This window comes from Stegodyphus dumicola, chromosome X2 (assembly GCF_044657685.1).
Source record: "Stegodyphus dumicola isolate Sdum_Otavi_A_Nest chromosome X2, ASM4465768v1".
In the NCBI taxonomy this organism is placed as follows: Eukaryota; Metazoa; Arthropoda; class Arachnida; order Araneae; family Eresidae; genus Stegodyphus; species Stegodyphus dumicola.
In genome coordinates this window covers 191,879,820-191,892,156 of record NC_140781.1, presented here as the reverse complement: position 1 = coordinate 191,892,156, position 12,337 = coordinate 191,879,820, and the positions used below count along the sequence as shown (strand labels likewise).

Below are 12,337 nucleotides of genomic sequence, written 5' to 3'. Positions count from 1 at the left end.
CTATGTTAATTGCCTTAGATATCGACAGATATTGACATAAAATTTGCACCTATATAAAAGTGTTCTTTTTGCCCACTTTTAAATTTTATACTAACTTGTATCTTTCCACATATTTCCCAATAGTGCTGTACTACTAGTTTTGTAGTTTCATTTCCACTTTTTCTACTAAGCAGTTTTAAAGGGGGAAATATACATAACTAAAACTGTGCAGATTCATGCACGCTACCAACATCGGTGAAATAAATTGTATAGCACAATTTTGCATTAGTTAATTTACACTATTATGTTCTTATGTGCAGACATAAGAATCACCTTCAGGTCTTAAACGTGCTTAAATTAAATAACAGTAAGTACGAAAAATGCAAGCTTGTACTGCAATAAAAAAATCATTAAAAACAGTTAGTTCAGATAACTCCGCACACTGCCTGCTTTTGATAAAACGAACATTTTCAGCTTCCTACTTTTTGGGGTATGGAAAAATAAAAGAGTTCTCTCATCCATCTACATTTTTACCGTAACTTTCATTCATTCATCTCTGATACATGAATCCATTCCTTACCATTCATAAAATGGGATGAAAGAATGGGCGACGAAAGCTAGATCTTAATCAGGTACAGCGGAGTTAACACAGCGTGACGCTGACACGAGATAACAAAGAGGAAGAAGACTAGAAGATAAAGCTGATAAATCTCTAAAATTTACTTCAAGCATAACTGTCGAACGCATACGACGTTAGACAGATATCCTTCCCCCCACCACTACCACCACGAAAAAAAAAAAAAACTGAGCTGCACATATTTTTCAGACTTAAGAGTACAGATTGAAATTTAATCGCAAAAATTTGGGAAATTTTTATTAGGATTCAGTTTGCACGTATTCTGAAAAAGTAAGATGATTACTAACTTAATTAGCCTTGTTTGCAATAAAAAAATCATTAAAATTAATTGTTCCTTGGATAACAAAATTATCCTTGTTTGCTTGGTATGCAGCATTTTAATAAAAACTCCGATCAGGACTGAATAAAAAATAATATATTTTGTTTACTTAACTACGAATGCTGCAAAAAAAGAATTAGAGACATAAACACTAGATTTTTCTATATTCATTTTTGAAGAAGATAGTATTTCTAAGGAATTCAACTTTAAACACTGAATGCGTTTAGAATCAAAATATTTAAAAATGATAGAATTAATTTCTAATTCTTCCTCACCAGACTATTTATAAAGAAATCGCATTACAAACGAAATGTATTTTAATTAATAAATTATTTAGAAACTATGAACGAGTGCTGCATGCTACTATAAAACTTACAAAAATATCCCAACACTTGTGGAGCTAAATTATAATCCCTGATATTTCCACCCCACAACTTGAACGTTGGAACACTTAGTCTCTATTTGGATTTTAAATGTTACTTGTATTTGGTAGGTAACATTTAAAATAAAGATACGTTTTGTGCTTAAAGAATTATGCTTCTATTCTGTAATTTTCCTTTATAAAACATACCGCTAAAACTTTGGTGCTTATGTCAGTGAAATGTAAATTTCTCATTTGCGTTGAATCTAATGCAAAATTACGCGCTTAACTATTGAAATAAAGCACTTGTTCATGTGCATTAAAGCATACAGATATGCATTAATGCACATGTTCAATTCAACAAGTAAGAATAACTAAAGTGATATAAAAGATACATCTCGTCAGAGCTTCTTTTTGTTCTAGCAAATTAATACAAAGGCACTAATTTTGCTGGTAAACTTTGTTTACCAACAGCTTTAAAAATGAACTTATCATTCAGGTTTATTGATAAAATCGAATCGCCATTAGCGACGCAATTATTTACTTTCTACATTATTTTTCATCTTTAACGGAGGAGTAAGAGTAAGATTATCTTTGTATCATAATGTTTAAACAGAAAGACAAATACACAGATATGCATTTTATGCTGCCGTTCATTTTTGCTTTAGACCGACAAAGTTTCAATATAATATTAGAAATGCAATAATTTAGTATTTTATTAGTTAATTGCTTTGAAACATGCATGCGTAATTCACAAATTCATATGCATATGAATATGCATGTGAAATTCACTTTATTTGCAAAACAAATAACAATCTAATACTTTATAAAGGTTGAGATACGTAACATATGAATAAACACTCAAAATTTTCCGCTAATTCTTAAGTTTACACAAAATTTATATTTTAACTGTACTCTAAATGCAAGTGCGCTATAAAATTTTTCATTAAAAGGTATCAGGGTATCAAACAGCATATATGGGATACCTCACAGATCAAAATTCACTAAAAATTTAGCTTACCTTTAAACCAAGCCTTTGGTATATAAGAGGAAACTTAAGAAAAAAACAAAGTCGGCAAATTCTGTGTTCGTTACGCAACTCTAAGCATGCTGGAATCCCAATTTCTGCATGCTGTTAATTCGAAAAGACGAAACTTCGGCATCTGAGAGTCCGTCGTGAAGTTTGCCAGCTATCCGTAGCCATGTGAGTCATGCAAGACTAAGCTCTAACTCATCCCCCCATCACCTGTAATACCAACAATTCTCTCTTGCTTCGCTCTCTTGTACACACTGACTGCAGCAGCAAAAGGTAGCAAAGAAAACGGATTGCATGAATCACTCGCGAATTACGGATGGTAGGGACCGCGGACAAATTGAGAAGTCTCCTCCAAAAGACAAGATGACGCGCGAGCAAGCAGCTGCGATTCTTCTTACGTGGTAAGAATGCATCTGAAAATAGGTTTTAGAAACGGATTTTTATATAGCTATGGCATTAGTTCACGACGCCTTTTTAAAAGCTAGAAAACTGAATTGCAAACAAACATATTTAAAATTTGTTTGACATTAAGGGTCGAAGCATCGATAAATACGCAAAATAATGCCACAAAATCAGGACTAGTATGAATTCACTCAAGCAAAACGCACGTATCTACAGATAGTACGTGTGAAAGACCGAACTACATGGAAGCCTAAATTGCCCAACATTAATTTTAGATGACAAAGCCGTAAAGATCTTATAGTTTTTTAATGAAATTTATGTTTCATGAATTAACTGCATTTAACAAAATTTCAAATATCTTAAATAAGAAGCATTGTTTTGCTTACAAAAAGAAATTTAAGAACAGTTAAAGTTTAAAAACAGTTTTAAAGTTTTACAAAAAGAAGTTAAAATTTTTTTCCCTAAAATTTATTATTTTCACTGGTTAAAAAATAGCTTTAAAAACCCTCTTATTTAGAAATAATTTTCCCAACCAGGAAATAAAATATGAGGCATACAATTCCGTGTATGAGTAAATAATGTAATAACTATTTACACAACTTTCGATACATTCGAATTTTACGGTAATGTTAGCATGTTGAGTTATGGCTCAGTACTCGAAGACTATCTATTAGAAGAAAGGGTGCCTTTACAGATGACTTTCCAAAGAAAACTGACTCGTATTTGTGGTACACAGGATAAAAGCCACGAAACATTTACAGTACCTACGGCAAAATCCTGTGCGCTGAAGCAAGCAAAATGTAACAGTGATGTAGAAGGCTTGAAATTTATCGGTCGTTTATAAATTTTATAAACAAATTATTAAACTTTTATAAACAAACTATTTGAGTTACATTGTATAAGGGCATAAACACATAATATATTGTAAAAAATATATTATGAAGTTTCGCTTATATAGACACGAACTGATCTTCAATAAATCCAGCAATCTGATCGCTTAATTACGGTAATCTTAATATTCCCACCCCCTTCGTATTAATAACCAGTCCTCCAACCGACAACCCACTGTTCTTTCTACCTGCCTTTTTTCTTCTTTCTCTTCAACAAAGACATTGCCTGGATTACACACTTACACACATTGCCATTTGGGTTTGCCGTTACACATAGTTACTCTGCATATAAAAACTAATGAGAAGTAGACTTGAAACTTAAACTTTGAATACTGAGTCACTTTAAAATGTTTAACTGACATTCGATCTCCTCGTTGTTGATACCAGCTGTCTATTAAGAGCAAGTTTAAAGTGTCTGCAAGAAAGCGGCGGGACACAGAATTTCAGTTTGAAAGAAATATAATACACTTTTTTGCTGTTTTTAGTTTCATTAGTTTCAAAAGCAAAAATTAAAGTTAGACAGATAAAACTCTTGCTTCTGTGTCGATCAAATCGGAATCTCAAATGCAAAAGCTAAGTTCAGTGGGCTTTACCGTTAGGTTACGATGGTTCAAAACCTCTTTTCTATCCATAAAATGTTTAATAATAGCTTGGAAAGAAAGATATTTTAACAGGCAAAAAAAATCTTACTATAAGGAAGAAGAAGGACGATTAAGTACTACAGAAGCAGACTTTTATTAACGTTCTACAGACAGAAAATTACATGTCAAAAAAGTTCAAATCTCACTTGAGATATATTTAATTATATAATCGGAAGTACACACACATACATATATATATATATATACATATATATTGAAAAAGAAAATGTAAAGCGAACTGGTAATTAGACGAAAGACCTATCTGGTCTCAAAAACTTTTGCGCATAATGCTGCAAAAAGATTTGAAAGAATAGTAGTAGGTAGGAACATTGCAGCAACCTTGCTCAAAAGTTACCAGGAGCTGTAGCTCCACGAAATGTTGTAACATAGTACTGCATAAACAATAAGAAATTTGCCTGGTAAACTGGAAAAACTGTAAAAGCACGATAAAACTGCCAAATTTTAGTGCTGGAAGACTTGCTATTGCACGAAAAAAATTAATTAATCTGACCGTTGTGTAATGTGAAAAGTTAACTCACATGAAAAAAAGATGGACGGAAAAAAAAAATATATATATATATTAGGAAGTTACAAAAAACATGGATTATAAATGTCAATATATAAAATGCCTATACATAAAAAATTAAAATTAAAATTGCCTATATATAATATACCAATACATAAAAATTAAAATCAAAATTAAAAAATATAATAAAGACACAAAAGCATCAAAAACTAGCTACAAAGTGAAAATCACTTGGGGCAATATCTGGGGAGTAAGCAGGATGTGGCAAAAGCTCCCAATTAAATTCAGTAATTTTTTGTAGCGTTGTTCGAATCGTATGCGGTCTAGCGTTATCATGATGAAACAACACTTTCTTGATATTCACCAATCGTGGACATTTTTTGATCAATTCTGAGTTTAGACGGCAAAGTTGTTCACTATAAACTTCTGAATTAATCGTTTGATTTGATTCTAACGGTTTAAAACGTCCTGAACAGGGTTCATCCTCAATGCTGCTTTTTCCAACTTTAAATATTTTAAACCATTTCTGGGCAGTCCTTACACTAATAGTGTGTTCACCATGTACACTATTAATTTTTATCGCTGCAAACCTGGCAGATTTACCCAACGAAAATAAAAAATGTAGCACAGCACGTTTGTACTGATTATCTATATTCATCTTTTATGGGTACTAAAATACGTCCGATATTTACGAAAGTTGGTGATGAACTGAATAATATGTTAGTCAAACGATGACAAGTTTCAATAGGTTCAAAATTGTATTGTTTTAATAAATGCGTCATAGTGAATTCCACGCATACTCTTAATATGCACGAACTTATGGACTGACCCGATACTTCACACTTTTTGCTGCTTTACCTGACTCTGAATAGCTGAATCATTCAACCTTTTTGCAATCAATCAACTTTTTTGTAAATCGCTAGACTCTTAAGTAGCAATAGAATAAGTCACGTGCTGGTTTTGTTTCAGCAACATGCAAGATTCATGTCACCATTTGTCAAGTAGAACTACTCCTCAGTTGCTTCCATTTAAATGGATGCCCAGAAGTGTACTACGTTTTGGCAAATAAATCTGTGAGGAAAATGGGAAGTATTCCAACTGTTTTGTGTTACAATAAATATTCCTTCTCACCGGAGAAAAATCGAGATTAACGTTATCGAGAGTTTCAGAAATACTGTAAGCATGAATTTGCTGTATAAAAACACTAAAAATAATACACGATACAGGTGCAGAAGTGGATTTATGGGGGCCACGTGAGTCATAATCACAAAAGGCCTCACATTCCAAGGCGTTTCAAATTAATATCTCGATTACAGAAATAATAAAATGCCTATGTCAAGATGAAGGACCCTTGAAGTTCAGGTGAAGTGGGCTCATCATTTCATAAGTCCGCCATTATATAGTTGAGATATAGTATGTATCTAATATATTGAATATGCGAATATCATGAAGAAAGTGGATTCTTGTAATATGAATGTAAATTACTGAAAGCAACTACAAAATATGTAATGAAAAAAGTAAAATAATTTTAAAATACGATTTTTAATGCAACTACAGCGTTTCTCCTCGCATATAACATTTCTTTCTTTCTCGCATATAACATTTTTTTTCTCTCCAAGCGGTATAGGAAAAAAAAAAAAAAAAAATACTCTTAGAATTTTTTCGAAGACTTTCTGAATAATAAATGTAATCATAGTAAAATAAACCAGCTACTTGTAATAAATCACTGACAGAGAAAGGAAGAAGACACAAGAAGAAAAAGTATAATGCTTTTTTTTTTGTTAATTTATTTCAAACATGCGACCCAGTACTTTTCGACCTTAACCTTCTAAAAAAGGCGGTAATTGAGGCCTTGGAAGAGTAACTACCGCTCATTAGTATTCGAGTCTAGTAGCTCTTGAGAACTAGTCGTTATTTCCTTATAATGTTGAACCAAAAACCAATAGTGCTTGGCTTGTTCTTTTTTTAATGACATTTTTGGGGGGGGGGCGAAGGGCGGTAGGCTTGTTTTTTTTTAATGACAATTTTGGGGGGAGGGGGTGAAGGGCGGTAGGCTTGTTTTTTTTAATGACATTTTTGGGGGGAGGGGGCGAAGGGCGGTAGCATGAATGTGCCTTAATATACTCGCATTTTCAAATTCAGAAATATAAATTTAAAGACGCTGATTTATCATGTTCGACAGCAAAATTCGACCCGTTAGTTTCTCGAAACTACTGCTGGATTGCTTATTCATTCAGCAAGCATTTCATATGGCGCCGTATGGCCAGTATTTTAGTCTAAAATATATTTTACATATTCTCTTTCGCAGCATATTCAGCTCTAAGGTCTTCATCATATGCACACGCACGAAAACGCCTTTCTGCTCATTTAAGTAAATTTAAATATGCCTACAGAAAACAGAAATCTGTAGCTACAAAATACATATGCTCCGCCAAAACAAGAAAGCCATAAACTATAAAAGATGTATAATAAAAATGAAACGTCTTTTTATAACGTCTTAGTGAGAATGTGATTACTTTTTCTCTCTTTTTTTTTTTTTTTTTTTTGTGGCAGCTGACACTGTTAGCGAAATTTAAATTTATTTACTTACGTTAGCTGATAGCGAAATTAAAAATTATTGCTTCTGATTAATATAAGAAGTTCTGAAGAAGTTGTATTGAAGATTTTGAAACTACAGACGTATCGTATTTCTAAAACATATTTCTGAACTGTATACTGGATTGGATTGGATTGGATTAGATCGTTTGATAATGGCAAAGAATACTAAAACTTTTTGCCGAGGGGAAAATACAATTTGGTGAAGGACTTTCTAAGGATAATTAAAGCCATGTTTACATTACGAATGCCAAGAAAACCCCATACAACCAATAAGTTCAGAACACAATTCAGAACCTGTTTAGGGAACAGAATTCGGGACGAACTAACAATGTTTCCTGGCTTTAGCCACTCGGCAGTGGAGAATTGCAGTGGTCTCAGACTCGGATTGCATGTGGGCCGAGCACTCGATATGAAAGCAACTGACGTGCCAGAACTTTTTTTTAACAATATGAAAAAATTTCATTAACAAAATAAAAAATATTTTACAGTTTACTTATTTAATACTTATCAAACAAGCATAAACAATAAGAATAATACTGCAAAAGGGAAAGATTCAAACTGATATTTATATTCCACCAGAAATCTGAAGTTTGGGGCCTGTAAGATATTTTTGTTGGTTGCACTTTGTAATTCAAATATATTGACAGCTAAATATTCAATTCTTAGACTGACATTTCTGACATGTTTCATTAATTATTTTAAATAACTTATATCAATTTAAAATAAAAATGAACAAATTATAAATGCGTTCTAAGTTTTCAGAGAAAGTTTACCAAGTGGGAAAAATAACTGAATTAGGAATAAATAATTACAGTGTAGCCCATTTCTTTTATATCGGCGCATAATTTACAGCCTTGGAAAGAAATTATTAGAAATTATCTTAATTGGGTTGCAGATGCCCATCGTTCAGTATGGTTCTTTTCTTATTAATTTTAAACCACGATGAAAAATCTGTTTACATATAAATGCATCCCCAAATAAAGCGAGTGGTTTTTCCCGTGTGAAACGTGGATACGAGCCAGTTTCCCTTAGAAAGTCCTCCACGAAGGGCGCCCTCCCGTAGCAGATAGTTCTAGCTTGCTTTGCCATAAAAAAATAAACCAAACAAAGCGACTAGTCTTACCACAAAAAAATCGCAACTGAATGTATTTATTTTTTTGACAAGTACGAATAAAATTAAAAAAAATCTGTATCTTGCTTCTTTAAAAAGATTTATATCACATTGTAAGTAATTTCTATATTTTCTGGTGCGTTATTCAAGCTTGCATTAAATGGAATTGAAAATAATGCAAACTCGGATTACCAATTAAAATCTTTGCAACACTGTCCGTGCAAAAATTTCAGATTTAAAATATCTTCGCCAGCAGCTCAAAATTGCTTTGGAGGCCGCATGCAGTCCGTAGGCCGCCAGTTTGAGACCACTGGATTACTGAATAAAATTTGGCCGACCAATAATAAATTTACAACTGGCATCTAATTATTGGTACAGCTATTTAGAACGCATGATTACTGTTTAAATAGGATGATGAATATCTAATAAAAACATGTTAATATTGTTACGAAATGTACAGGCGCGGTGAGATGGCTTATCCGCAAAGCAGTTTTAGGGTTGCCATAAAATGGCAAGGGAAGGCAGGGTTGCCACATTTAGCGAAAAATCGCTCATTTGGTGACAAATTTGGCGATATACCATGGACGGATGGAGAACCTTCTGGAACGAATTCTTACCGGTTTAGCCCAGAATGTTCTCGAACACAAGCCGAAAGCTATATAAACCCTGCCTGGTCTGCAGTCAGTTAGTGTGTGAATCGTCTAGCGAGCTGATAGTCAGTCACTGAGCAAGTGTCTCGAATTCTAGCGCCGAGCTGGTTTCTGAGTCAACCTACTAAGTCAAATTAAACTGTGTAGTCTTGAACTACTAGTCTATTTTAAAATTTCATTTAGTTTACCATTATTAGTCCAAAGGGATTTGAGTCCCGAAGGACTATTACTTTCGTTTTGGCATTTTGCGTCGGACTCGTATAAATGTCGGTTCACTTTTCAAACTGTTGCCACAAAATGTTAGAGTCCTGCATTATATATGAAGAAATTAAATAATGAAAAATCTGCATAAATGTAAGTATATTTCTCGCATTGTGATAAAACAACGGTATCTAGAGCCATCCAATTTTGAATGACGTAATCCTACTGCGAATATGGGCATCTGAAATCCCAAATTTGAAATTTGGAATTTGTTTTATTACCGATTTCATATTTTGTAAAACTTTAACGAAATTTTGAGTAACAAATTCAACGATTTAAAAGCGAGCAATGGCAACAATCTACCGGGGGGGGACCCTTTTTATCTCCAGCGCGTCGAACTGTGTATCGGAAATTCTAAAAATATGCTCATTTTAAAATTATTTTGCGACATTGCTATTGAACTAAATTGTATGGTTTAAGTGCAAAGAACATGATATTTTATAAATAAAGGTAGCACACAAAACGTTAATTAAAACGCCCTTTTGGACGTAATTTAAAATCTGAAATATTTCAGATTTTTTTTTTTTTTTTTAAATTTTATTTTTTATTTTGTCTTTAGTTTTATCGCCACAAGTGGATGGTGAATTTGTAAGTACAAAGACCGTGCCGTCTATAAATGAGTTGAATAAAAGGGTCTTTTACACGCTTCTCCTGTTGTACTCATCTCTGTGACGAAATATCTGTTGTAATTATATAATACTACTTATATAGCGAAATATATTATATAATACTACTTATATAGCGAAAAGTCGCTAACAGACTTTCAAGTAAGTCTTGTAGTAGCCTATGCTAGGCAAGTATATTAGACGTTACACGTTTTTATAACTTTATTAGCGAAAGATTCGGACATATTTTTTGCCTCTTTTTCATATTTTAACAGTATATCAACTTATGCACCGATATTTCCTGAAAACGATTTTTTAAAATCGTTTTAATTCCTAAAATAGGAATTATTAAATTTTAATATTTTAAACTTATGGCCATGTTTTATTGCGTAAGAATTTCTCAAACATGTACCACTTTTTTATTTTGTAACAAACTGGTGACAAGGAAAGAACAGCTGCTACCGTAAGCAGGATGATCAATCAAAATTGAAGATCGCAAGTCAAAAGATAGAATTACACATTATTTACAATAATTTCTGAATCTTATTGAAAGGCACTACGATAAACTATTACAAATTTGTGTGGGTTTAAATTATAAAATTTTTAGTAAGATTCTTAATTTTCATGATTTAAATTTTGTGAAGAAAGTTAATTTTTGGGGGAACAAAACAATCATAAACACAAAAAGGGAAGCCTTTATGAAACAAGTTTTTACACTGTAGAGTCATGTGCAATGCCCTTGCCGGGACTCGAACCTGTACCTCACGAATACGCTCCGAGTGTGTTACTGTTACTCCACGGAGGCATGCAGAGAGGAGGGAGAAAATCCCATATAACACAGCAGATTCTATTAATTTCAGTTAAATATCAGTTTTTATAACTTTTTCAATAACATAATTTAACTTCTGTCACATGTCAAAATTTAGATCTAGAATAAAATAACATTTATCAGGAAGGCTTAGTCATTAAATTTTGAATTAGTGCCATTTTTTTTTTTTTTTTCTATTCCAGCTAATGCACCTGAGATAAATTTAAATTAAGAAAAATATTGAACAACTATGAATTATAAGAACAAGAATTCGCATCAGTATGACGTAAATTGCATAGTTAATTAGCCAATTAAATTTGCTCCGCCAGAAACAAAGCAAAGTCATTTAAAGAATACTTTCACTACATACGGAGATTAAATTCTCTTCATTAGTCACTGAACACAATTTTTTCTAAAGTTGCTTTGCTTGAGAATCAGTTATTTTCTAGGTAAAAAATACAAAGCAAATAAAAAATAATAAATTAATGAATAAAAGAAATAAATCTGAAGTCTTCGTAATAAAAGAAAGACATTTGACGTAAAATAAATTAGTCGGCTTAAAATCTCTTTGTTTATCAAGTTAAAAGGAAATATGAGAATAAGGGGAAAAGGATCGAGTTTTATTCCAGTGGGGATTAAATCTCAAAAATGATTTTTTACAAAGATGAAAAAATTAATAAAATACACATCATTAGTTGATTTTTCCGTTAATACTGTTTAGACGTAGAACACGAAATGCACGGGAAAGTTAAGGCTTAGAACTAATATTTGTTAATTCATAATTTAATTATTATTAATTTAGTTTATAAGATGTAATTCATTTTAGAACTTTTTAAGTTACACTAGAATTATTTTTATTTTGCATTTAGCTATATATACATATAGATAATTAAAGAAAGGAGAATAAACTAAAAAAGACCTTTGTGGTCAAGCATTTTGGGCACTGAGCTGCAAAAATTAGAAAACAAGGTAAAAAGAAAATTCTTTATGCTTCAGCTTAAATGTGGCTGAGATACTGTGGTTCCGGTGAAAAACTTTTTTAACACAAGTAAAATAAAGTGCAATGAAAAGTGTAAATACAAAATAAACTAAATTATCACTAGAATAATACTTACAAATAAAAAGCGTATTTAAAACTCAAACCTGATTGGAAGTAATATGTTGATTAAAGTTAAGAAAAGCTTTAAACATATGAATAAAAATACAATTGTGATATAAGACATAAGCAAAAATACAAAAAAAAAAAAAAAAAAAAAAAAAAAAAGCGGTAAATTGTAAATTAGCCCAATTCGAATCTCATTATTGACTCTTCAGGGCAAATACATAATGATTTTCGAATCTAGATAATTCCATATCGCTCTCATCAAAACAGAAAATTGAAACTGTACACGAAACTTTTTATTAACTGAAAAAATAACTTAGACAAAAATTGTAAATTAGACAGAGAATTGAGTACACGAAACTTTTTTTATTAACTGAAAAAATAACTTAGACAAAAATTGTAAATTAGACA

At 31.9% G+C, this 12,337-nt stretch overlaps 1 protein-coding gene across 4 annotated transcripts in view; it reads right to left on the bottom strand.

The window, feature by feature from the left end:
- Nucleotides 1-12,337, bottom strand: part of LOC118183175 (uncharacterized) — a 228,045-nt gene that overhangs the window by 117,648 nt on the left and 98,060 nt on the right. Inside the window, exon 1 of one of the 4 annotated variants that reach the window (XM_035352619.2) lies at nucleotides 2,318-2,558. The exons of the other annotated variants lie outside the window; for them this stretch is intronic. The gene's annotated coding sequence lies outside the window, so the exon portion shown is untranslated. Of the gene's footprint in view, nucleotides 1-2,317; nucleotides 2,559-12,337 lie in introns of those variants that run through there. 4 annotated transcript variants of the gene reach the window in all.